The 27,983-nt window shown below is 40.0% G+C and overlaps 1 pseudogene; it reads right to left on the bottom strand.

Moving 5' to 3' along the window:
• Positions 1-1,421: 1,421 nt before the first annotated feature.
• LOC136675486 (gastrula zinc finger protein XlCGF57.1-like) lies at positions 1,422-4,585 on the bottom strand (annotated as a pseudogene).
• Between the last annotated feature and the right edge of the window lie 23,398 nt (positions 4,586-27,983).

The following is a 27,983-nucleotide window of genomic DNA, read 5'->3' as shown; positions in this document are numbered from 1 at the left end:
TCTCTTCAAGAGCAACACAGAGTCAGTCAGAGCATAATGACTGTCAACATACTAACAGCTGATGGCATTACAGAAACAGAATAACTCTCCATGTGTCAGTTCTACCAGCAAACAATAGACACTATGACATTCACTGTGTTTCTCCTGGAAACGGCTACATTTTCTGATTGAGTGTCAAATGTGTGCGTTTTTGGTGACATACTCTCTACAGGTGAAAGACTGATATTTACTGTGTGGTAGACAAGAAAACAAGACTTCATGACAGACTTGGTGCAGTAACAGTGTTTATTACAGTACACTCTCTGAATTAAAGGTACAGTACAGGTCTAAGATTTAAAGAAGGTCAGAGCCCAGAGGGAGGGCCGTTCTGAAACCTTTAACTGATGTTGAGACCAGTGATAAGACTCTGTAGTCAGTTCTGTGCTAAATGTAAATAAAAACAGAACACAATGATGAGAAAATCATTTAAACCCTATATTTAATAGAAAATAAAATAAAAACAATATTTCACACATTGAGAAATTTCATTGTTTTACCTTTTTAAACATTTACCTATTTTTAATTTGTTACCAGCAACACGGTCCAAAAAGGTTGTGATGGGGAACAAAAGACTGGTAAAGCTGTGTAATGCTAAAATAAATGAGGTTAAATGTCAACAGGTCAGAGATGTGACTGCACTGTAAGCCCAGATAAGTTGATTGTACTTAAAGAGTTTGAAAATGATTGCCATAAAATTTTTAAGTAATGAATACTGGAGAAAATTAATTGATTTGAGTAAAATTATCTTTAATTACAAATGAATTTGAAGTGAATATTTGAGTTGAATATAGAAAAATCTGAATAGTTTATACTGAAATCTGCTGTATAATCAACAAAACTGGCAGGTTCATTCAGATACACATATTACATTTTCTGTAATTAAACTTATTTAAACAAGTTTTTTAAAAACAATGACCTGTATATAACATTTTCAAAGATGAACTCAAAGTGCATTAAAAAATGTTTTATTTAAAATTACATCACAGAAACAAAACAGTATTTTGCATAAAATAACTGTAACCACATCTAAAATGTGACAAATGTATGAAATCAACACAATTTAAATATCTACAATTATAATAAAATAACTTACAATTATGTTCCCGAACTAAAGGGAAGTGAACATATACCCTTGAGAGTACCATTACAGTGACAGCAAAAGTTAGCACCATGTTGAGTTTACTGACAGTGCAGCAGCAGAACAGTCTAAAAGTGATACAAAATAAAACAAGCACTTTACGTGCACTTTTGCAATGTTCAGAAATGTTTCGTACACAACAAGAACATTCTTCAGCTTTAGAAACTTGGGTGTATCTCATGATCTATATGTCAGACCAAACAAAGGGCACCTTGCCTGAGGTAGGTTGGTAAGTTCATCCATTTCAAGACTGCCTTCTAGGATGATCCTGACACTTGAAGGGTTCAGGAGAGGTGATGCCTGGTTTTGGACCAATGACCTGGAAATCTGCATCATCCAGATTCTATAGAGAGCGAGAGACAAAAAACAGTTTTGAGTGTCAATTACAATTTGTCTAAATATAGACAGAAAGACAGAGAACTACAGATAAATAGTTAGGTGTAGAGGAACAGATAGATAGACAGGTGTAGCTAGACAGTCAGGTGTAAATAAACAGACAGATAAAGAAAAGATACTCACAGAGCTACTTATGAAGAGCCTTGAGGGGACTTCCAATGATATATCTATGGCTGTTAGCTCAGGGTTGTGGAAGAGCGTGACATGCATGAGATAATTTGTGATTTATTTCTCCAGGTTTTAAGAAATTTGTCTCTGACATTTTTGCCTTAAGTTATGGTCATATTTCAATATTTTTTTCACAAACAGTATAATGTACAAAGTTTAAATAATTTAATATTAATTTTTAATGTTCCTGATGCTACCAAGGACAAGGCTCAATCCTTGTGCTCTCTTCACAGAGAGAAAAGGACAGTATTTGCATTTCCAATAACTTTATCTGTGAGGCTGGTAATGTCTGATATTAACTCTGAGGCCCAGAACATTTAACGAAGTAAAGGAAACTGTTAACCTCAGCCAAACCACTAGGACCAGCACAGATTTAGAATATATAAGTTCATTTGTCTAGTTAGAAAACTGTGTTTGGTTTACAATTGAACACAAACCACCTTTACACTTTGTAACGACTCTAAAATTCACACACTGTAATTAATTTTCTAACATAAGATAAGCATAAAATCATTTTTCTTTTCAGTCACTTAGTTATGGAAAACAACTCACCAATTTCCAGAATGTGAAAAAGAGCTTGAGGGAAAAAAGACATCTTGTTTGACTCAGTCAACTGTAATTTGTAACTGTAATTAGTTCTTCTCTGAAGAAAAGAAGAAATGAAAACTATGTCCTAAAAAGGTATTTGCCCAAGGAAAAAAGTAAAATGCAGAAAACACCAAATCTTATTGTGTAAAAATGAGAAAAAGACTTCCAAACTTGTACAGGGTCTTCCACAAAACAAGCCAATACTAGGCTCATTGGAACTGACCAATGAAAATCTGGCAAAGTGCTATAGGGTGTGGTCCTGGCTACAAATTGATATTTTAAGTTTGTTGAAATTAAAAATTCTAGTGCACTCAGTTATTCTCTCAAAATAGGAAGACATAATTAAAACATTTTAAGTAATGCAATAAAATATTTTCTTTTGAGTAGTGGTTGCTCAAACTGTTTTCATAGAACCCCTGATGGAGTCCAACTCCAATAGGAAACCAGTCGGACTTACTTCCAGCCATGCGAACCAGACTACTGCTCTGTTTATACAGGCACTCGTAGTAAAGAGTCCAATACCCCATACACCCAGCGCACCCCCCACAGATTATCCCAAGGGACACGGTCGACTGGCTTCTCCAGATCCACAAAACTGTGATAGGCATAGGGGATCCAATAACTGAACACCACTCGGATTCAGATCAGCGGGGCTGTTCCTCCCAATCATGCCCCTCCAGGTCTCACTGTCAAGAATTGTATAAAGAAAAGAAAGAATATTACTTTGCGAGGTTAAGGGGTGTTTAGCTACTGTCGTTACTGCAGCTGCTGCCACTGCTGAGTCGGGCTTCTCTCATTTATGGATCTACTCATGTGCTTTAAGGTGGCCCGACTGGCTGAAGCTCTTGCCGCAATGGCAGCAGTTGAAGGGCTCCGCACCCATGTGGACTTGCTGGTGGTTGCGGAAACTCATCTCCTTGGCGAAGGTCTTGCCGCAGTGCGAGCAGCAGAAGGGCCTCTCCCCGGTGTGGATCAGCTGGTGGGCTTTCGGTTCCTTTGACTGGCAGAAGCTCTTGCCGCACTTGGTGCAGGCGAAGGGCTTGTCACCCGTGTGGAGCCTCTGGTGCGAGTGGAGGTGGTGCGCCTTGGTGAAGCCTTTGAGGCTGTGGGCAAAGGTGTAGGGCTTCTGCCGCCTGTGGATGAGCTGGTGCCTCTTCAGGTTGCCTGCCTAGCCGCACTCTTGAAGCTCTTGCCACACTGCAAGCAAGTGTAAGGCCTCTCTCCAGTGTGGATTCGCTGGTGAGTTTTCAGGTTGCCCAAAGTGCTGAAGTCTTTGCCGCACTGCGTGCAGGAGAGGGACTTCTCTCCCATGAGATTGCAAGGTATGCGAGAGTGCGATTTTGTGCCGGCCTGGGGGCCCTTAGCTGCCCGACTGCAGCTCGTACAGGTGTCCCGTCTGGACCTCGGGATCCATCTTGACCATGCCTTCATCCAGGCGCAGCTTGTTGAGCTTGGTGCGCAGTTCCGCCATGTGCATGGACCCTAGACCATTCATCTCTTACTTGAGGTGGCTGGACATGAGGTTGGGTTCATACTCTGGTTTGAGGGACACCAGCTCCCTGGTCTAGTAACACTGAATGTCGGCGTGCTGCTCTGATTTGATGTACTCCAGGCTGTCGTGCACATGGGTGATGTAGTCGAAGACGAGGCTGGGTTCGTAATGAGACTTGAAGGAGTCCAGCTTCACGCCGTGGAAGGAGCGCAGGTCGCTGTGCCGCTCAGACTTGATGTAGTCCAGGCTGCTGATCTCCATCTTGATCTGCTCAGAGCCCAGCTCAGCCGTGCTCAGTAGCTGGATCTCTGAGAGGTCCACCATGTGGATGGAATCCAGGTCCAGCTCGGACTTGATGCAGGACAGCATGGCCATGGGCTTGGCGATGTCTGAGGTGAGTGTGCTGAGGGTGGGCGTGCTGCAGCTGAACAAGTTTTCACAGTTCTGTTTCAAAGTCCTTTTGTTTTATTGCCTTCTTTTGAATTTTTGGATCCCTGTAGTACATTGGAACCTCCAACAACCATCCACCCTTACAGTGTTCTGTAAGAAAGAAACAACAACCAGTATCTTTTGCTAAAATAACAGACACAAATAGCCACATTTTACAAGTTAGTACTAGTAATATTAATACTAGTGATAAACCGATATATCGGCCAATTTTTGGGATTTTTTAAAATAAATATATTTATAAATATATATATACTAGCGCAAAAGGCAGATATTTACACAATGCAGACAGGTAATGCTGTGGGCAGCTCTGTCATTCTGGCTGTTAGAGCGCCCCTTGCGTGCATTTTGCCATCTTACAGACAGACATCATTGAGTACAAGCCTCCAACATGTAGCTGCATGCCGTCTCATCAGAGAAAATGGTATGAAATATTTTCTCTTCTTCTGCTCTCACTATTTGTTACTGGCTGCTCTTTCTAACATACACTCAATAATCTGCTCTCATAAACGACTGAGTGGATAGTTGTAACCTAGAAACCCAGCATTATTTAGCCTCTTATTATGCTCATTGGTCGGCGGTGCCTATAAAAAAAATCACTTATTGTTATAACCGTCCGTATATCTTAAGTACTACAGGTCCAAAGTCAACAGCCAATGATTAAAGTCACTGATTTTCATTGAGTTAATCATTTTATATATAATCTCACTCAATAAATACGTATTTTTGCTGTTACTGGAAATTGATATGAAAAAATATTGGTTAAAATACAGATTTTCAGATTTTTCACAGTGCCATATTTGAGTAATGTGTACATATCATACATCAATTGAACGGTCAGACTCTCAGGATCATGAAGATATAGACTAAAATTTAGGACTAAGGAATTAAAGCCAAAAAATAAGATATTCCAATCGATGACAAAACCACTGCTTCTCGAAGCCTGAAGAGCCCACAAGCAGCTCACACACAAAGTTAACATAGCAAACCGTTCGTGAGTAATCCTCATGTTTGTGTCAAGAGTACAGGCTGAAAAAAAATCTTGAAAAAAGAGTACACATTATCAAAATATAATCAAAATATGATCCCCATGGACCCATGTCACTGCAGCGTAGCTTAGGCGCTCAGCTTTCCAACGACATGTCAATCAAATCTGTAGACCAATCAGGGTCAGAGTTACGGTGATGTGCACCCAAGGAGGCAGGACAAACACGCAGCAGATCGCATATGTTTTCAGCGCCTAACAGATCCAGACACTGCGAGAGAGACTCAAACGTTTCTGTTTCACAGTCAAAAGCTCCACAAACAATAATCAAGTCAATAAACATGTTTTAAAGCTTAGATGTTTTTCACTAGTTACATTTCCCCCACTGAGGGCATTTAAATGCAGCAGGGGTGTGGGGGAGGTTGCCTTGTTCTACAGCCAATCAGAGTGCAGCTCTCGCCTTTTAACATATCAGTCATTTAAAGAGCTTTGAGACCGTTAAATCCAATTGATCACTTGTGGAGTGACATCAAAAAGAATTTCATTCATTTTCCTTCATTTAACCAGGAAATAATCTCACTGAGATTAAGAATCTCTCTTACAGGAGAGTCCTGGCCAAGACAGGCAGCAGCACATACAATGTTTCCACAAACACCAGAAACCACTAAATCTCTAATAAGCTATTTAAGACATTTGCAAACCATTTTGCTCAATTCCAATGTCTGAAGAATGCTTTTTAAAACATTAGTGGCACTAAGGCACTCAGGCCTTTTGTTCTCTACCAAACTGTGAGTGGGCGGTCTTCTCACTAAACCCTTAAAAACCTTGTGCTCTCTGGAACCATCTCAGAGGAACTGCAGACACAGAAGAAGAACCTGAGTAAGTGCATGCTTGTGCATTCTGTATTTATTTACCAACTCAACTGATCTTGTGGACTTCCTGTGCTGTGGCTCCAGTCACCTGACTGCAAGTATCAACTGAAACCCATTCTAAAGGTGTTATGTACCACTACTGATTCAATTAGGGAAACAATCAGCTCGAGGGAGTTTCAGCTGTGACCACTCCCTCAGGCCTTTTGTTCTCTACCAAACTGTCAGTGGGCGGTCTCAGCTGGGACAATCAATCACCAACACAGGACAGCTGTGTGAGATCTCCATTACAAAAATGAATGATCCCTCTGAAGCGTCAGCCTTTGTGTTCAGCCTTTCTGGGGTAAAGACATAACGTGTCTCCCAAGCGAGGCCACTAAACCTAATTTTCCTCTTTCCACAATGTGTCCCTACCCCATCTCTCCTCTCTCTGGAACTCGCAGGCGCTTCTACTTCCACAGACGGAAACGAAACCTTGATAACCTTCGCTCTCTATATCACACATCCACACCCATAACCAATTCCTTCTCAATAGGTCTATGGAACTGTCAGTCTGCAGTAAACAAAGCAGACTTCATCTCCGCCTATGCAAACCATCTTTCACTAGACATCCTAGCCCTCACTGAGACTTGGATCAAACCGGAAAACAGCGCTACCCCCACTGCTCTCTCCATCAACTACAGATTCTCCCATACACCACGGCCTGGTAAACGAGGTGGTGGTAAGGGGCTGTTGATTTCCAACACATGGAAATATACCCAGTTCGAATCATCGGTCTCATACAGCTCCTTCGAATTCCATGCCATCCTGATGACTGCACCAGTAAAAATGTATGTGGTCGTTGTATACCGTCCCCCAGGGCAACTGGGTGATTTCCTAGAAGAACTAGACACCCTGCTTTCATCCATCCCTGAACATGACTGTCCCATGCTCATTCTCGGTGACATGAACATCCACCTTGATACTCCGGCTGCTGCTGACTTCTTCTCTCTGACCCACTCCTTTGAGCTACAGCAGGTATGCACCCCCTCAACTCACAAAGCAGGTAATGCACTTGATCTCATTCTCACCAAACACTGCCTAATTAACTCTGTAAATGTTACTCCTCTACATCTCTCTGACCATTACTTTATTCAGCTCAATGCTTGTCTCCCTCAGCAACCCACTGTGTCCGCTCCCCCTGTCCCCTTCCGGTGCAATCTCCGCAACCTATCTCCCACCCACTTCTCTGCCCTTGTGACTTCTGCTCTCCCACCCCCCAGCACCTTCTCATCTCTTGAGGTCAATGACGCCACAGAGTCACTCTGCACAACACTGAGCTCCTGCTTAGATCGCCTGTGCCCTCTGACTACCAGACCCGCAAGACCCATGCAGCCCCACCCGTGGCTTACTGACTCCCTTCGATCAATGCGCACTAACCTCAGAGCTGCTGAGAGGAGATGGCGAAAAACAAAAGACCCATCACACCTGACACAACTACAATCCCTGCTCTCAGCCTTCTCAACAAATGTCACCATTGCAAAAAAGAAATTCTATCAAGACAAAATCAACAATGCTACTGACACCCGGAAGCTGTTTTCAACCTTCAAGTCTCTGCTGAACCCTCCACCTCCACCCCCTGCAACCAACCTCACCGCTGACGCATTTGCTGACTTCTTCACCAGCAAAGTTGCTGCAATCAGCAGCCGGTTTTCTGACCCCTCTACACAGCCTTCGGCTCCCCCTTTGAATCCTCCTAAACCTACTGCTTCCTTCCCTTCTTTCACTCCTCTCACAGAAGACGAGGTATCAAATTTTCTTAGAGGTGGCCGTCCCACATCCTGTCCACTGGATCCCATTCCTACCACCCTACTGCAAACAATAGCCCCGTCCATTGTGTCCGCAGCCACTCATGTAATCAATTCCTCACTAACCTCTGGAACATTTCCAAACACCTTCAAGCAAGCTCAAGTAAGACCTCTACTCAAAAAACCTGCTCTTGCTCCTTCTATAGTAGAGAACTACCGACCAGACTCTCTCCTCCCCTTCCTGTCTAAAATCATTGAAAGAGCTGTCTTTAAGCAGGCAACAAAATTCCTCTCCCAACATAACCTTCTTGACTCAAACCAATCCGGCTTCAAGAGCGGCCACTCGACGGAAACTGCACTTCTGTCAGTAATGGAAGCTCTTAAAGATGCAAAAGCAACAGGTCAATCCTCAGTTCTCATTCTGCTCGACCTATCAGCAGCGTTTGATACGGTCAACCACCACATCTTACTAAACAAACTCACTGACATGGGCTTCAAGAACAATGCACTCTCCTGGTTTGAGTCTTATCTCACTGGACGATCCTTCAGTGTGTCATGGCTTGGACAAACATCAGCGCGACACCACCTCACCACAGGTGTGCCCCAAGGCTCGGTGCTGGGACCCCTCCTCTTTGCCTTGTACACTACCTCTCTAGGCCCAATCATACATTCGCACGGCTTCTCCTATCACTGCTATGCAGATGACACACAGCTCTATTTATCCTTTCCTCCAGGAGACACTTCAGTGGCAACTCGAATCTCTGACTGTCTCTCTGACATATCTACATGGATGAAGGAACATCACCTCCAATTGAATTTATCCAAAACTGAACTACTGGTCCTCCCAGCCAAGCAAGCTATTCTCCACAACATCAGCATCAAGCTAGGGTCCCTATCAGTGGCTCCCACCAAGGTTGTAAGAAACCTAGGTGTCATGGTTGATGACCAGCTGACCTTCGCAGATCACGTTACCGCTGTAGCTCGATCGTGCCGCTTCTCCCTATTCAACATAAGGAAGATTAGGCCATACCTAACTCAACATACAACACAGCTCCTCGTTCAGACGTTAGTAATCTCCCGTCTAGACTATTGCAACGCCCTCCTGACAGGTCTTCCGACCTATGCTGTGAGACCGCTACAGATGATCCAGAATGCGGCAGCACGCCTGGTCTTCAACCAACCAAAAAGAGCACATGTCACGCCCCTATTAGTTGAGCTGCATTGGCTACCCTTAGCTGCTCGCATCAAATTCAAATCACTAATGATGGCCTTCAGAGTATTCACTGGTTCTGCTCCCATCTACCTCAATAGACTCTTAAAACCATACGTTAGCGCCCACCCTCTCCGTTCCTCAAAGGAGCGCCTACTAACACGACCAACCCTCCGTACAGGTCAGTTGAGGCTATTCTCATCTCTGGTACCAAGCTGGTGGAACGAGCTTCCAAGCACTATCAGAGCAACAGAAACCCTCTCTGCATTCAAGAAATCATTGAAAACCCAGCTCTTCCGAGAGTATCTTTTGCACTGAATGTCTTTCTTTAATGCACTTATTACTTCCTGGCATATTGCACTTAGCCCTGTGAAGGACTGGCGTCCCCTCCAGGGTGTATTCCTGCCTTGCGCCCAATGATTCCAGGTAGGCTCTGGACCCCCCGCGACCCTAAAATTGGATAAGCGGTTACAGATAATGGATGGATGGATATTGCACTTAATGTAAGGTATTTTGTATAATTTGTGCTGTAGTTCGAATGTTAGCTCCTCTTTTGTAAGTCGCTTTGGATAAAAGCGTCTGCCAAATGCGTAAATGTAAAGTCATGTAATTTAAATACTTTCTTTACCAAATATAAGTCTGATGGTGCAGCCTAACCAAAAGCTTGTTTTTCTATTTCAGTACGTACTGTGGAAACCTTAAGTAGATACAATGATTGAGAGTGTAATATCCATTACTTTTTTGATGTGAAGAATGGAGAACTGTGTAATGTATTCCAATCAGGTTGGGCTGGAATATCACTTTGAAGGTGTCAGATGTTAATTGACTACCAACAGGCAAACAGACGTAAAGCAGTTATCAGGAATAAAGGTAAAACAATCAACTGTTAGTTCATTGATTAACAAAACAGCTACATCTCTTTAAAAAAACATAGGATTGAATAACATTTCAGAATTGATGTCAGTGTTCAGCATTACAGCAGAGTGCACTTTTCTGAATTACACACCTGTTCTCTCTACGAAACGTTTGAACGAATGAAGACACAGTTGTTCTTCCAATATTCGGCTGCCCCCGGTGTAAGACCGTGATTTAAAACATGGCCCACAATTGTTGCCCTCATTTCATCTGGGACAAACCTATGGGCATGGACTCTCCTACCTCTTCCTCTGTCTTGTCCCCTCATTCTTCCACCACCCAGCCTTACCCCTCTTTTCGACTGTTCGCCCTGTTCACGGCCTTGTCTTTCCACTGTGAGTCTTTGAGACACTGCAGTGTTTGGTGTCTATATGTATTTTTCAATTGAAGGTTCATGAGACGCACCTCTGAGCTATTGTTGAGAGCTGTTTGATCATTGTTTGATCTAAACCTTCACAAATTCCCCTTCTTCAATGAAAGCCAAGATTCACCTGAGAACAATTTTATCAGTTTAGGAAAAATTACCAAAATTTACCAAAAAGGTTTCATAGAAATGTACAAATGATGCCTGAGAGATTATGACATGTTCAGCACTTTTGCAGGTAATGACCCAGGCAATGACCTAAACCCTAAATGTGTTGGAGGGTAAGACAATTCAACAGACAATCAGTAGAACACATTTTGATGAACATGACATAAGCAGTTGATAAACACAGCCGACAATTGAACATGACCATTTGCATGAATGTACAAAAGCATTTGCAAAATGAGAAACACAATGAGAAATGCTATTATGATGTGCACAAGTGACAAGGAGATGTGAAGATTGAATGAACAATTTTGAGAATTTCAATTCTGATCTGAGAAATGAGCCACATTCACTGAGAAAAACTGTAATCATTTGTGCTACACAACCCTGACCTGGAAAAGCGGTTACAGACAATGAATGAATGAATTAGTGCTAAACAGTCTTGTCTTTCTCCTCTGTATCATAACGACACGCTCTGTCATTGACCAACAGTAAAGAGCATGAATGTGAATTTGGTCCAGTCTCTTTCAGTAAATCTCCCACACACAGTAATGAAAGTGTGTATTGTTTATATGCACCTCACAGTAAAAATGCAGCCTGTGCATTTTCACTGCCATCAAAGACATTCAGAAATGACTTACAGAGTTACTGATGTACTGACAATGTGGCTAAACGTGTTGACCGTCCTGTTCATAATCAACCACACAAGGTCTTGTTCTGATGACACTGACATGTTCATTGACATAGAAACTTCATTCTGGGACGTGATCTAAGGATTCTGAGCATGTTACAGGCATTTGACAGTGATCCAGGGTGTGGTGCTGTTTGTACGAAATGTTTTGAGAAATGCACATAAAGTTGTACAAATATAAAAGATTATTTGAGAAACGCTCCAAAGCGACTGAGAAAAAACTGTAACTGTGATGTGTTTAACTTCTTATCTTCATTAAACACAAGCACCTTTACATTGTATTAATAAGAATTACTATATTCTCAATAAGGGAACAGGGTGTTTATGTAGAAAGGTAGTGTAGTAGGCCTCTGAAACTAAAACTATTAATAAATGTTTGTTTCAACGTCTGAAATCTGTACTACTTTATATTAGAGGATTAATAATTAACACCACTGCGTTCTGTATTAATTTACATTTTGCACAGCACCCCAACATTTCTGGAAATGGGGTTTATGCATCACTTTGTAAAGAGAAGTACTGGAGCTTACTGCAAATACATTATTAAAAGAACAGCAGGCTACCCTCCAGCTGTAGGACAGGGCTGAATCTACTGTAACTTAGCACCAACAAGTGAGAAGCAGTGTTCAGAAAAGGCAGTGGAGTTCTCCTGTTTTCAGCCTTCAAAACACTGCCATGTTGAAGTCCATAGAAACCTACTAATGTCTCCGAATTACTGACAAATTTAACAAAACACAAGCCTTTTTCATCAGAAATTTTAATACACACTCTGTGTAGAGGAGGGGTTCACTATCTCTACAACATCAACTCAACCTTCATCTGATCAGGGACACACACACTTCACACACTTTACACACACACTTCACACACTTTACACACACACACACACACACACACACACTTCACACACTTTACACACATGCACACATTCTTCACTCACACACAGGGTTAATTTTAGAATGTTTAGGGCGCCGGACGCACTACCCCATAATTCACAGGAACAACTCCAGAATTCTTCGAGGAAACCACTTCAACCTTCGTCAGAGTGTCGACCTGATTAAGATCGTGATGCACCTCTATGATGACAAGCTTATTCACTCCTACATCAACCTGAGAGAGAGAGAGAGAGAGAGAGAGAGAGAATGAGAGAGAAAGAGACAGAGAGAGAGAGTGAGAGAGAGTTTGTGTGAGAGAGAGAGAGAAAGAGAGAGAGAGACAGAGAGAGAGAGAGGAGAGAGAAAGAGACAGAGTGAGAGAGAGTGTGTGTAAGAGAGAGAGAGGATGAGAGAGAGAGAGAGAAAGAGAAATTGAGAGAGAGAGAAAGAGACAGAGAGAGAGAGTGTGTGTGTGTGAGAGAGAGAGAGAAGGATGGTACAGTGTTAGAGAAGTGTTTTACTCTACATCTGTTTACTGTGGAGGAATAAATATGTCATTACTGCAAATAAATATAAAATATTAAAAATTAAAAATATATGGTGTAATAAAGAAATTGATGAGTGAAAAAATAAATGAATTTCCAAATAAATGCTGTAAGAAATTAATAAATATATTTATAAAATGAGAAAGAATATGAATAAATGTATATTTCCATTATTTATAAATGTATGTATTTCCATATTTATTCATTTTTATATATTTCCACATTTCTACATTTATTTTTGTGTTTCTGTGTCTGTGCTAATTGAGTGTGCTATTCTCAGGAGACCCACATTTTATTCCTTGATTCATATCTCAACTCAGGAAACACACACTGAACATTTACTACATTATTTAATTAAACATAATGAACTCTGGCCTCTTTGTTTCTCAACACCACTGTTAATAATGTTCAGAATTAGGGTGAATGCAGTATTCCCCACTTGCCCCTACCACATATGGCACTTTTCCACTGTATGGACCTTATTCAATGAGTAAACACAACGAGTAAACAACGTTTAAGGTCACTGCTGCCATTGCTGTGTTCTCCAAAGCCCACTGTTCCTGCTAGAGACTGGGTTTTGAGGCGACACCCAATACATTTAGTGATAATATCTGATTGTGGAAGTCTTCTGAAGGAGAATGAAGCCCTAAATGTAACTAAAGTCCAGCAGCTCCTCTGATATCACTGCAGACTGCTGCAGAGCTGCTACAGAGCGGTGCTAGTCGCCTGGGAATGAAGCACTGCTCTGTTCTGATGATGTATCAGGGTCTTGAAGGGTCGTCGTAGGGGAAGATTTAACCACTGCACCCTGTAACTCAACCCCGAGGGGAGAGAGGACACTCAGAAACAAGGGGGAGGGGGGAATGGGGAATGGGATTCACCCTAAAGTGAGTACTGCATGAGCTGGGGTAACTACAGTCTGGGTTACAGCATAATGGAAAGCTTCCACAAGGGGGTGTTTGTGTTCATGTTCAGTTTGGGTTTGTGTCTCTTATAAATAACTTTATTATTCCCAGTCAAACAGCACAATCTTAACTAGAACCTTTATTTAGAACCTCCTTTCAGCTTGTTCATGTTTTTCTGGGGATTACACATTTATTACCAACAGACAAACCATAGTCACGTATAAAAAGTTAAACGTACCTTGATTCTGTAGTTCACTCCTCCAGCAACTTGGGTTTGGTACGTTAGAGCCTCGAAACCAGAAAACTCCTCTCCAAGCTGCTTTTGGACTTCAGGCTGTAGCTGAAAAAAAAAAAACATTTTACAACTACAGCACAAACAACAGTAAATCATAATAATATCTCCACAGACTGTCTTCACTTTTAATAATAATAATACTAACAGACCACCTTCACTATAATAATAGTACTGATGATGATGATGATACAGCTTCAGCTTAAAGTCACTGTTCTCAATGCCAAGTGTGGGCTGGAGGGGTCTATGTGGAACTGTTTTGACAGTTCCACATAATCCAGCTTATGAACTGTGCATTAAGAAGGTTTTTCATGCAATTACAACAGTTTATAAACAACCAGATATTGTGCTATAAGCTGTTTATAAACTCTCATGAGCTTTAGAAGAAGTGTTATTAGACACAAGGTATCAACAGTTTTCCATCAGTGAAATGAATAACACACTGGAACACAGCAGTGGGTTTTAATTCTGACCCTGAGCAGGACGGAGCACTTACAGAAGAATAAATTACAGAGAAGAACAATATTCACCTTCCTGCAGATCTCATTCACGCTGTTGTCAGCGTTCTTCCACTCTGACCATCCTCCAAGTTGTGGAGTTGTTGGAGCAGACTCTGCGATCGCGAACAAGACAACCACGAGCAGGAGACAGAAGCGAGAAACCATGGTGCTGAGGAGAGTCTTTCAGGAGAAGTGACACCTCTGAGTGAGTGGAGTGTAGTTCTGAGAGTGAGTTCAAACTGCTGTAAAGCTGCTGTATTTCTACCTGCATCTTCATCACTATCACCTTCATCTCTCAGCACAGGAACCAATTAGAAATTAAACCACTCCCTGAGGCAATAATACGAGCCTTGCCTCATTTTCCTGTGAAACCTGTTCCTCCAGATGTTTGGAAAAATACTTGATTTCTTCGTTTTAAATAATTTCTCTGCAGAAAAGATTTCTTTATTTTTATTTTCAGAGGAAAAGAAACATCTTTAAAATCTTTGCTGTGTGTGTGTGTAGTTTGCTGATGAGACTAATTTACATTGTCCTGAGACCTTGAATAGATTGAAATGATCCATTTTAAAGTAATGTTTAAATATATACATGTTATCATTGAATTTATATAAAATTATATTTATAATATTTGGTGGATGGTAATAAAAATAAAAAGTGAGTGTGTAATCTCAGGGACACTGATGGACCACAGAGTGGAAAGAAAGGAACAGCTTCAGGAAACTACAGTGGAGGAAAAGCCCAGCAAGCCTCTGCCTCTCTGAGACGCTCTTTTTAAATCCACACTATTAACGCGTAGTTTGTTTCTATGGAAACAGTTTGAGTAACCATTTTGCATTACTTAAAATGTTTTAATTATGTCTTCCTATTTTGAGAGAATAACTGAGTGCACTAATATTTTTAATTTGAACAAACTTAAAATATCAATTTGTAGCCGGGACCACACCCTATAGCACTTTGCCAGATTTTCATTGGTCAGTTCCAATGAGCCTAGTCTTGGTTTGTTTTGTGGAAGACCCTGTACAAGTTTGGAAGTCTTTTTCTCATTTTTACACAATAAGATTTGGTGTTTTCTGCATTTTACTTTTTTTCCTTGGGCAAATACCTTTTTAGGACATAGTTTTCATTTCTTCTTTTCTTCAGAGAAGAGCTAATTACAGTTACAAATTACAGTTGACTGAGTCAAACAAGATGTCTTTTTTTCCCTCAAGCTCTTTTTCACATTCTTGAAATTGGTGAGTTGTTTTCCATAAATAAGTGACTGAAAAGAAAAATGATTTTATGCTTATCTTATGTTAGAAAATTAATTACAGTGTGTGAATTTTAGAGTCGTTACAAAGTGTAAAGGTGGTTTGTGTTCAACTGTAAACCAAACACAGTTTTCTAACTAGACAAATGAACTTTTATATTCTTAATCTGTGCTGGTCCCAGTGGTTTGGCTGAGGTTAACAGTTCCCTTTACTTCGTTAAATGTTCTGGGCCTCAGAGTTAATATCAGACATTACCAGCCTCACAGATAAAGTTATTGGAAATGCAAATACTGTCCTTTTCTCTGTGTGAAGAGAGCACAAGGATTGAGCCTTGTCCTTGGTAGCACCAGGAAGATTAAATATTAATATTAAATTACTTAAACTTTGTACATTATACTGTTTGTGAAAAAATATTGAAATATGACCATAACTTAAGGCAAAAATGTCAGAGACAAATTTCTTAAAACCTGGAGAAATAAATCACAAATTATCTCATGCATGTCACGCTCTTCCAGAACCCTGAGCTAACAGCCATAGATACATCATTGGAAGTCCCCTCAAGGCTCTAAGTTCTTCATAAGTAGCTCTGTGAGTATCTTTTCTTTATCTGTCTGTTTCTTTTCACCTGACTGTCTAGCTACACCTGTCTATCTATCTGTTCCTCTACAGCTAACTATTTATCTGTAGTTCTCTGTCTTTCTGTCTATATTTAGATAACTTGTAATTGACACTCAACACTGTTTTTTGTCTCTTGCTCTCTATAGAATCTGGATGATGCAGATTTCCAGGTCATTGGTCCAAAACCAGGCATCACCTCTACTGAACCCTTCAAGTGTCAGGATCATCCTAGAAGGCAGTCTTGAAATGGATGAACTTACCAACCTACCTCAGGCAAGGTGCCCTTTGTTTGGTCTGACATATAGAGCATGAGATACACCCAAGTTTCAAAAGCTGAAGAATGTTCTTGTTGTGTACGAAACATTTCTGAACATTGCAAAAGTGCACGTAAAGTGCTTGTTTTATTTTGTATCACTTTTACACTGTTCTGCTGCTACACTGTCAGTAAACTCAACATGGTGCTAACTTTTGCTGTCACTGTAATGGTACTCTCAAGGGTATATGTTCACTTCCCTTTAGTTCGGGAACATAATTGTAAGTTATTTTATTATAATTGTAGATATTTAAATTGTGTTGATTTCATACATATGTCACATTTTAGATGTGGTTACAGTTATTTTATGCAAAATACTGTTTTGTTTCTGTGATGTAATTTTAATAAAACATTTAATGCACTTTGAGTTCATCTTTGAAAATGTTATATACAGGTCATTGTTTTTAAAAAACTTGTTTAAATAAGTTTAATTACAGAAAATATAATATATGTATGTAGCCCTTGGAAGAAATAAAAGAGGAAGATTATGTTTTACAGTTTAAGTGTTTTAGTTGTAAATGTAAATATAAAGTAACAGGAAACATAGGCATTTTCAGAAGGAAGCAAACAAAGGGTTAATTGAAATGATTATATAGTTTTGAAAAAATTAGTATGAAGTTTGTTTGGGATGTACAGAACCAACATGTGCCTGGTGCAATCTAACTTTAGGTGGGTATCAATATTCTTTTGGGTTCGTCCTTATTGGATAGATTTGATTTTGTGTTTCCTTGGCTCTTGTGATTAGCTCCTAGAGAAAGGGGTGGGGACGAAAACGAGAAAAAAAGAAAGAGGGGAAGAACGCGGGAGACACGAAGAGAGGAGAGACGACAGAAGCACGGGTGTAGTTCAGTGGTTTTATTTCAAGGTTATTGGAGTAAAATGATCTTAATATTTGCAGAAAGTGTCTGTTGAACGACTTGTAAGTCTCGTAGTAACAGCTTTGCAGTGTACTTTGAGTAAATACCCTAGCTTTCAGTTCGAGAGTTAGTGAGCTCGGAGTGCATGGTGAACAGAGTTTGTTGCCTGAGAGACTTTTTGGCTGTAGAAGTCAGACGAGTTAAAGCACTTTATATGTAGAGAGACTACTGCGTGGCGACGGAGAACGTTTGCTAACGAGGGAGACTACTACCGTGCCGAAAGTGGACTGGTTTAGTCGGCGTGACTGCACCTGAGAGTTTGACTGTGTTTGGCGAAAGAGAGCGCAACGCCACCCGTGCGTGTTCGACGGAGTGTCGGAGAGCGAGAGAGTGAGCGAGCGAGCTTGAGAGCAAGAGGGAACGACAAACGAATGAGAAACCCTGTGGATTTGAGGTACCGTAGCGCTACTCTTTTTTGTTTCTTTTCTTTTACTCTACGGAGTGAAGCGGCCTGTGTTGTTGTTGTTTTCTGGCCACACCGTTCTCAAGCATCGAAACAGGCCTGCAACGAGGGTAAAGATTAAGAATATTGGGTTTATTGTCGGCATAGATTGAGTTCTTTTATTATCATTTACCCTGTTTATGATGCTCAATTCACATCTGTAATTCACCAAGCCAGATTGGTTTTTTTGTTTTGAGAAAGAAAATTTGATGATAATTTCTCTGCTTGATTCAAGTGTATTTGTTGGGCAGGTTCAGGAGGCACCTAGAGTTACTTTAATGTATAAGGATAGGTTTCGGCTGTATCATTAGCTGGTGATCACATGAAGCTTGGTGTATTGAAAACTTCTGAGATGTGTACAGATAACTTGAAATTAACCAGTTAAGAAAATTGAATAGTGGAGTTTTCAAGTTAACCTCAAAAATTATTACATCAATAAATATTTGTTTTGTTAAATACAGTTACTTTTAAGTTTGATAATTTTTGAAAGTGTTATTGTTGATATTGACTTGCTGTGTTTATTAACTGGAGACACCATATTGATTATAGGGCAAAACCCTTGAATCCTGCCACCAAGTACATCCTATTGACGGCAGAATATATTTGTAGAACCCAGGGCCCCATCCACATTATTTGCAATAACTTTAAATAATAAATTTAAAGGGATAGGGGCGCTACATGTATCTGAATGAACCTGCCAGTTTTGTTGATTATACAGCAGATTTCAGTATAAACTATTCAGATTTTTCTTTATTCAACTCAAATATTCACTTCAAATTCATTTGTAATTAAAGTTAATTTTACTCAAATCAATTAATTTTCTCCATAAATTTCTTACTTAAATATTTTATGGCAATCACTTTCAAACTCTTTAAGTACAATAAACTTATCTGGGCTTACAGTGCAGTCACATCTCTGACCTGTTGACATTTAACCTCATTTATTTTAGCATTACACAGCTTTACCAGTCTTTTGTTCCCCATCACAACCTTTTCGGACCGTGTTGCTGGTAACAAATTAAAAATGGGCAAATGTTTAAAAAAAATAAAACAATGAAATTTCTCAATGTGTGAAATATTGTTTTTATTTTATTTTCTATTAAATATAGGGTTTAAATGATTTTCTCATCATTGTGTTCTGTTTATATTTACATTTAGCACAGACTAAATGACTACAGAGTGTTATCACTGGTCTAAGCATCAGTGAAAGGTTTCAGAACGTCTTATTTCTCTCAGCACTTCATTTATCCTCCCACTGGGCTCTGACATTCTTTAAATCTGTCACGCCTTCGTCCTGTCAAGTCTGTCGTCCCTGGTCATGTGCTCTTTTTAGCACATGGCTATGTTTTGTTTATGTCCTTGTCTCCGCCCTCGTCCCACCTTTGTTCCGCCTCCTCGTCCGTGTCATGTGTTAACCCGTCCTCCTCGTTATCTGTCCAGGTGTGTCTCGTTTGTGTCAGTATTTAAGCCCTCTTGTTTCATGTCCTGTTTGTCGTACATTTCTCCTTTGTCCTTAGTCGTATCAGTCGTGTTATTTAGTTTGTCTGTCTGTCTCTGCAGTTTGACTTTAGTTGTTTCAAATCCAGTTGTTTCATTTCCTTTCACCGTTTCGTTCCCCAGTCTAGTCTGTCTATGTGTTAGTTTCTCATTTCACCTTTGTTTTGTCGTGTTCTCTGTCAGGTCCTGTCGTTTTGTGTCATTCTTGTTCTCGTTAGATTCCAGTTCCCTGTCTCGTTGTTTTGCTTACTATGTCTAGGTTTATCTCTGTCTGTCTAGTTCCCTCTGTTTATATTTAGTTAGTATCTGTCTCTTTAGTCTAGGTTTCCGTTTGATTATCTCTGTCCAAGTCTGTCTGTCTAGTCTACTTCAGTTTATTAAAATATCCTGTGTTTTAGTGAGTGCGTCCGCCTCAATCAGTCTGCTCCGTGATCCGTGACAAAATCTTAGACTCTTAAAGACATGAGCTGGGACTATAATGGCATAATCAGCCCTTCTTTCAGTGCCCACTGTGTTAGACCAAACCCAGCTGTAAATCACCAAAGAAACCAAGGCCTAGGACCTTCTTAGTACCGTCTCCATAATGAAATAGGAGCTGTGCTGTAACAGTCATCACTCTTCCTCCACCAGGAGCTCAGTGTTAAAGAGTTCCCAGTCCTTGTGTGTATTCATGAGATAACACTTTATTCAACAATAACAAGTTTACAAGTTTTCCCAAAACCAAAGCTGTGGATCTTTCTAGTCTCATTTACAAATGCTCACACACAGCCGACAGAACTGGAAACCCAATGTTCAAAACCTTAAAAACAGTGTAAAACACCTACCTCTGGAACATCAGCAGGTAAAAAGCTACTGAAACAATTGATGAGAGTTTCTAAAGGAACAGATCACTGACACACACAGAAATATCTGATGTAGATGAACCACAGCTGATTCCAAACTCAGTCTGAGACATACGCAGGTGATGAAGTGCTGTCAGTGACATGGACTCATCAGAAGGGGCTTTCTGGACTGTGTGAGTGGTCAATGTTGGCTCACGACACAGGAACAGAGCGAGAGAGAGAGAGAAAGAAAATGAAAATGGACGAGGGAGAGACTGAAACAGAACTGTGTACTTTTGTAAAGTTTCACACTTTCTGTGGCTTTTTTTACTGAATTTGTTATTTCATCTTTACACATTTGTGACCTAAGGCCATGAAATCTGGATTTTTTTGTTGATCACTGGCAGCAATTTCATGATCCTACTGTTACAGGTTTTGTTTGTCTGTGTTCTTCTTTTTCTTTTCTTTTTGTTCTTGCTATCCCTCCCTGTCTTTAGGTGGAGCTGTGGAGCTCTCCGGTATTGCTGTGTGCTGAGAAGGTGTTTCCTGTGTCTGCCTATAAAGAAGTAGGAAGCTGAAGATGGTCATGTCCCTTTTTCTAATTGTGGATTGCCATGTGGTGTGAAGCTTGGTGATTGCTCTGTCTTTGTATGAGAACCTTGTAGATCTGGAGACTGTGTGTTTCCATACATTAGTCCTTGTATTTGTTTGTTGTGTTCTGTTTATTACTTTTCTTGATCACTTGTGCCGGAAGTGGGTAAATGCCTTTTGAGTTTGCCTATTTTCTCTTGGTTCCTTGATAGATAGGGAGTCAGGTATATTCTTTGTCATTTATTTGTTTATTTGTTTGAATAGCAAAGTTAGTTTTGGGGTTGGAGTCAGTGTTGGGTGATGTTTGTTATTTGTTATTTATTGAGGGAACGTGTTCCATACGTTTAGTTAGGAACTCAAATTCCACTGTATTTATTTGTTTGACACATTCATATAGCTGGTGCTTAGCCTTTAAGTTATTTAGATGTGATCTTTAGCATCAGTTAGCATCAGCATAATCATTTGTATAACCGTTTGTACTATAGCCTGATAATCTTTTACATTTGAAGTTCTGTAGTTAATGAATTTGCATGCATAAGCATTTTACAGTTTTTTGTTAAATATTTTTAAAGAAAATATATTGAAGAGACTCCTCCTTGGATCACCACCTTAACGTGGTGGAGGGGTTTGCGTGCCTGCGTGAGCCTAGGAGCTATGTTGTCGGGGGCAATAGCCCCTGGTAGGGTCTCCCAAGGCAAATTGGTCCTAGGTGATGGGCCAGACAAAGAGTGATCCATAAAGACAAGGATGAAAAAATCAAGAACATGGACACAGCCTCCCTTGCCCTTTCCCTTGCCGACTGCTTCCCCCGCAACCCGGACCCAGATAAGCGGCAGATGGTGGATGGATGGATGGATATTGAAGAGAACAGAACATGTACATAATCTCTATATGTTTAATTATAGAGCTGGAATTCAACAAGGAGTACAACTGAGGTGACTACACTTGAGCGTTCTTTCACTACACCACACATCCTGAAGATCCTTGTTGTCCAGGCTGCCAGAGATGAGAATATGGCTGATATTTCCATCATTGTTGACGGCAGTGAGGTATTGACAAAGTGTAACAACACAGCAGAGTCTTGCAAATGGAACTGATGTATGCCATGAATAAATGTCAAATGTGTACTTCCACATATTTGAGGAAACTCAAACTGTTTTAAAGTACATTTCTGTCATTTTTTTTTTACTTTTCCAAACCTACTGGTGAAATATTTTTGTTTTTTAAGTGTTTTGTTATATAGCCTTAGCGTAGTACATAAATAAAATATTTTTAAAGAAAAGACTGAATGTAAAAGACAGTTCTTAGGGTGTAAAACAAATTGTTTCTTTGAAAAACAAGGATTTGAATGTTAATTGGGTATAGGAAATCATGACACTGCCAATTTCAATGTCAGTTATAAATGTATTTTCTATGCATTGATTTTAGGTACTGTTTATATACATTGCAATTGCTTTATGTTTACATTGTTTCAAGGTTGTATGAAAAGCACACTGACTGATATTACATTGTCAGATATGTTGTCATTGTGGTGGTACTCTCAATTGTACATATTTGTACATTTAATTAGGGAACATTATTATATTATAATTGTAGATTTTAAAATGTGTTGATTTCATACACCCTGGGGGGGGGGCAAGAGTTTCCCGAGTGTTTTTGTTCCGGCATGCATGATTCGGCCCGAGTGTGGGCAGATACAATTTTGCTAGCTGGGGTGTTGCCAACACCCGTGTTTACAAAGTTCTGACCACAAAAGTCTTGTCAAGAAATGTTTAGAACGTGTTTTTTCACAATATTTCAACACTTCTGAAAATAGGTTTTTGGAAAGTCTAAGTTTAGAGTAAATTTAATTTAAAAATAGATGTATGACACTCTTACTGATTCAACATTTTTGTTGCAGAGATTGTTCTGAAAAAAAGCATGTTTAACACTTTGAGAAAAAATAATTTGAGATGGGTGTAATTTGTAAAAAAAATCAAGGCCTGTCAGACTACCCCAGAGTGTCTGAAAACCATTGCTGTCTCAGTACTGTGATGACAGTGAAAACCAATTGGAACGTCTCAAAGACAAAGAAGAGAGTTTGGAGCAGGGTCATGTAGACAAGATGAAACTGTAGAGATTATATGTGATACAATACTGTGCAAAATTTACTTTCATCAGAGAACATAACTTTGGACCACTCAGCAGCAGTCCAGTCCTTTTTGTCTTTAGCTCAGATGAGACATGTTTGACGCTGTCTCTTGTTCAAGAGTGACTTGACACAAGGAATGCGACGCTGAAACCCATGTCTTGAATATGTCTGTGCATGGTGGTTCTTGCTTTTACACTTTTTTCTACCACATCTTTTCCTTCCATCTAGCTCTGTATTAATGTGCTTGGACACAGAGATCTATGAACAGCCAGCCTCTTTAACAATGACCTTTTGTGTCTTGCTCTGCTTATGTAAGGTGTCAATGGTCATCTTTTGGACAACTGTCAAGTCAGCAGTCTTCCATTTAAAGGCCTTTGCAGGTGTTTTGAGTTAATTCGCTGATTACAATGTGGCACCAGGTGTCTTCAATATTGAACCTTTTCATAATATTCTAATTTTGTGAGATACTGAATTTGGGGTTTTCATTAGCTGTCAGTTACAGCACCCTCCATAATTATTGGCACCCCTGGTTAAGAAGCATCTAATAAATTCTTTAAAAAAATAATATAGGACAACAACGCAGAAAAGAGAACAATCTAAGCTTTAATTCATGTGCCTTTATTTGGTGGGAAATAATCACACATTAAGAAATAAATCTTTTAAATGAAATCATGTGTACCACAATTATTGGTACTTTGTACAACCTCCTTTTGCCAACAAGACAGCACTTAATCTTCTCCTATAACTATTCACAAGTTGGGAGAATACAAAAAGAGGGATCTTCGACCATTTCTCTTTGTACAACCTTTCTAAATCATCCAGAGTCCTGGGTCTTCTCCTACATTCTCTCCTCTTCAGATCACTTCACAGGTTTTCTATTGGGTTGAGGTCTGGGGACTGAGGTGTCCATGAGAGGAGCTTGATTTTGATCTTTGTGAACCATTTTTGAGTAGATTTGGCCACATGTTTAGGGTCATTATCTTGTTGAAAGACCCAGTGGGATTTTACTGGCACACAGTCCCAGTAAAATCCCAGTACCGCTGGCAAACTCCACCCGTTTACGCTTATAACTCAGAAAAGGCTTTCTCCATGCATGCCTCCCAAACATCTTGTTGGCATGTAGATAGCACCTGATGGTTGTTTGGGAGACCTCGTAACCCCAATATGCTACCATTTGATTCAATTCCCTTACAGTGAGGTTTGAAGAACTTTTTACTTCTCATACCATCCTTCTCACGGTGTGTGGTGGCAAGATACACTTGCGTCCTCTTCCAGGCTTGTTTGTCACAGTTCCAGATGTTTTGAACTTTTTGATGATTGCTCTGACTGTAGATAAGGACATCTGCATGTGAGTGGCTATTTTCTTGTAGCCATTGCCTGGTTTATGAATGTCGACACACATCTGCTTTACTTGAATAGTGTGGTAACGCCATATTTATACCCCAGTGAAACAGGAAGTGATGAATTATTAATTACAGGTTTCTAGATACTTTGATCCACTTTATACACTACAGTAGAAATGACATGAATGGTTCAAATACATTTGTTTCCAAGAAATTGTTAAGGATGCCAATAATTGTGGAACAGGTCATTTTATGGAAAATAATTATTTCTTAGTCAGGATTTTCTCTGTATTCTTTTTTTTTCACTTGAGTTGAAGGTTGCTTTTTTATCATTTGTTTTCAGAGTGAGATTATGCTTCTGCAATAAAAAAATAATTTATTTTTAGGCTTTTAACACATTTTAACTAGGGGTGCCAATAATTATGGAGGGTGCTGTATAATCATCAAATTAAAAGAAACAAACACTTGAAATATATCAATATGTGTAATCAATGAGTAAAATATACAAGTTTCACTTTTTGAATGGAATTACTGAAATAAATCAACTTTATTATTTGTAGTAAACTCATCCCTTAGCCTGGGCCATGTACCCAAAGCTTTTAAACTAGCAATTATTAAATCTCTGATTGAGAAACCAAACCTTGATGCTAGCACGTCTAATTACGTGGGGATTTTTACATTCTTTATATTGTTTACATTTTTACATGTCATGTCAAAACTGTCTTTACTGGAATGCTGTGAAGCTGCTTTGTGACAACATCAGTTATAAGAAACGCTATACAAATAAATTTGATTTGATTTGACCCTTTACTGACACCGGGGGTTTGTAATCACATTAGATCAGTTTCCAGTGCAAACCGACTAGAGAGCAGCAAATAGTGCAGAAACATCTACTGAATTTTATGAAAAGTGTTTTTTGATCACAATCGTGAACGTTTCCTTCAAGTCTCCGTCTAGGGCTGTGGAACAGGGAGCAGTTACACAGCTCTTTTAGCCCTTTTTCATTCTTTCATTTTCTGTAACTGCTTATCCAGTTCAGGGTCATGGTGGGTCACATTTCCTTCTTTTTATTCGGTTTGAAAACCTCAGCTCTTGCAAAGTAATTGCCATTACCAATTTTGACAATTCTGACATTGACACCACTATTCCAGTACTGTAACATGTCAAAGTGTGGTGTAAATGGAAATGGTACAGAGGACCATGATTTTACTTGGTTATTATGGATTTTTTTCACTCTATCGTAATGTAAATCATACACATATAATTACAACACTGTAGAATTACTGAGGACTGTTTATTCAGCAATTTTCAGTATTTTAGTGAAGTTTTATTATGCAGCACTGTTACATGTAACAATTTTGTGCATGCATTTGTTATCTTGTTTTGTTTCCTGGTTCTTTCATTTTCTCTCTTTCTCTTCTTCTCATAGGTAGATTGGACTGTCACTCTTCATGGACCTGGCAACCCTTCCAGCTCCAGCCAATCCCAACCAGCCACAACAGCTTACTGCTTCTAAAAGGGTGGGGCTTAAAGGTTTTAAGCTGCACCAGGAAGTCAGAAAGGCAGCCATCTTTGGGCTCACTTTTTTTGCTTGGCCATTGTTTGACTCTGTCTGGTTGTATGGGCTTGTGTGCTGGTGTGTGTCTTAAAAAACTAGTTTAATGATGTCTACCTTATGTTAGTGTTGTTTTGCCTTTGGAGTATTTATATTTTTGTGTTTGAAACCGTGTCCTAGTCCTGTCAGGTTGTCTGTTTGTTTCTGTCTCCCTAGGAGGGTGAGAGCAAGCTAGATGTGCGTGCACTTACATGGTGCACACGTAGGCTCTGTATTGTATAGATACACCAGAGTAGAGGGCAGGTACCACCCCTTGTGTTTTCTTTATAAAATATAGTTAGAGTATCTTGACATAGCTTAGGTGTTAGTCATGTTTTGTTATTTTCTTTTCTTTGGTACTGTCCATGTTCCTCCCTCCTAAGGTTTGTCCACCTGTCGTGTGTTATTGTGGTATGGTCGTTTGTATTAAAGTAAGGTTTGTAGTCCCTGAACCACTTGGTGTCTAGCTTTTTGGCTGGCTTCTCTTTTTCACCTGCACATATTGTTACATTTCCCTTACTACTACCACCCTAGACCCTGGAGCCCAATAGTAGGGGCGTAACAATTGGGGGCTCATCCAGGATATATATATTTTTTTCTTTTCTCTTTTCTTGTATGTATAGAGTTGTAAAGGGGTTTGCTGGCTTTTGTTTTTGGACATGGCATCGTTTGATGTGGCTGCTTTTGTTGCTTCACCTAGTTTGGAAGTGCTTGAGAAATGCCGTAAGAATGAATTACTAGAAATAGCTGCACATTACAACATTTCTGTATTTAAACAGATGTTAGTAAAGGACATAAGGGGTAAACTCATTGTGGCATTAAGGGAGTTAGAGGTGTTTGAAAGCCTTCAAGCACAGGTTCCCACAAGTACTGGGGTGGGGGAAGTTGAGAGGGTTGTAACTCCCGTTATTGAGTCTGAGGAGCAAGAACAACTAGAGGAAGAAGTAAGGGCGACATTACCTCATTTTGACCCTTATTCTCCATCTACTGCCGGGTCTTATGCTGAAGCACGTGCTAAAGTGCGAATCACTCGTCTCCAATTAGAGGCTTAGAAAAAGGCCGAGGCATGTCAAGCTGAACTGGATTTACGTTTGGCTATCCGGAAGATGGAGTTAGAAGTTGACCGGGAGGTCCGTCTAAGGGAGTTGGAGATAGGAGCAATGAAGATTGCTCCTCCTTCCACCATCCAGCCGGACATTGCACCGTGTCCTCCTCCCACTCTGGTGTCTTCTCCAGCTGTTGTTTCAGTGGATTCTGCTTCTGCTCCTCCCATTTCTTCCGTCACCCCTCCAACATTTGATGTGAGTAAACACATTGCCTTAGTACCGCCTTTTAGGGAAACAGAGGTGGATACATATTTTGGGGTATTTGAGCGTATAGCTACAGCTTTAAATTGGCCAAAAGATGTGTGGTCCCTTTTGTTACAGTGCAAGTTATTAGGCAAGGCTCAGGAGGTATGTTCATCTCTGCCATTACAGGACAGCTTGCAGTATGATGTTGTTAAAGCATCCATTTTACGTGCATATGAACTTGTGCCTGAAGCATACAGACAGAAATTTCACCTACACAAAAAGAGCTCATTACAAACTTTTGTGGAGTTTGCTAGGGAAAAAAAAGACTCTGCTGGATAAGTGGTGCTCGGCTAGCAAAGTCACAGATTTTGCATCCTTGCGTGAGCTAATTCTGTTGGAGGAGTTTAAGAACTGCTTACATGAACGTGTGGTTATTTATCTTAATGAACGTAAAGTTACATCTTTGTCAGAAGCAGCAGTATTAGCGGCTGAGTATGTTTTGACCCGCAAAACAATCTATAAGACCGCTAAGACCGACTTTCCAGTAGTAACTGACCGACGGCCTAAGCAGGTCCAATCTGGTCGAACCTCAGATGAGTGTTTTTACTGTCATAAGCCTGGTCATTTAATAGCCACATGCCCCAACCTAAAACGTAAGCAAGAAAAGCAAACATCCTACATTAATCAGAATCACAGTGTGGCATTGGTAGATAAACATTCTTCGGTTTATCCTGAAATTGCCACTACCATTCCAGATCCTAGTTATGAGCCTTTTATTACTCAGGGGTATATTTCGTTTGCTGGGTC

The sequence above is a fragment of the Hoplias malabaricus genome, chromosome X1, assembly GCF_029633855.1.
Source record: "Hoplias malabaricus isolate fHopMal1 chromosome X1, fHopMal1.hap1, whole genome shotgun sequence".
Classification (NCBI taxonomy): Eukaryota; Metazoa; Chordata; class Actinopteri; order Characiformes; family Erythrinidae; genus Hoplias; species Hoplias malabaricus.
Note: the sequence above shows the minus strand (reverse complement) of the source record. Positions and strands in the feature narration are given on the sequence as shown.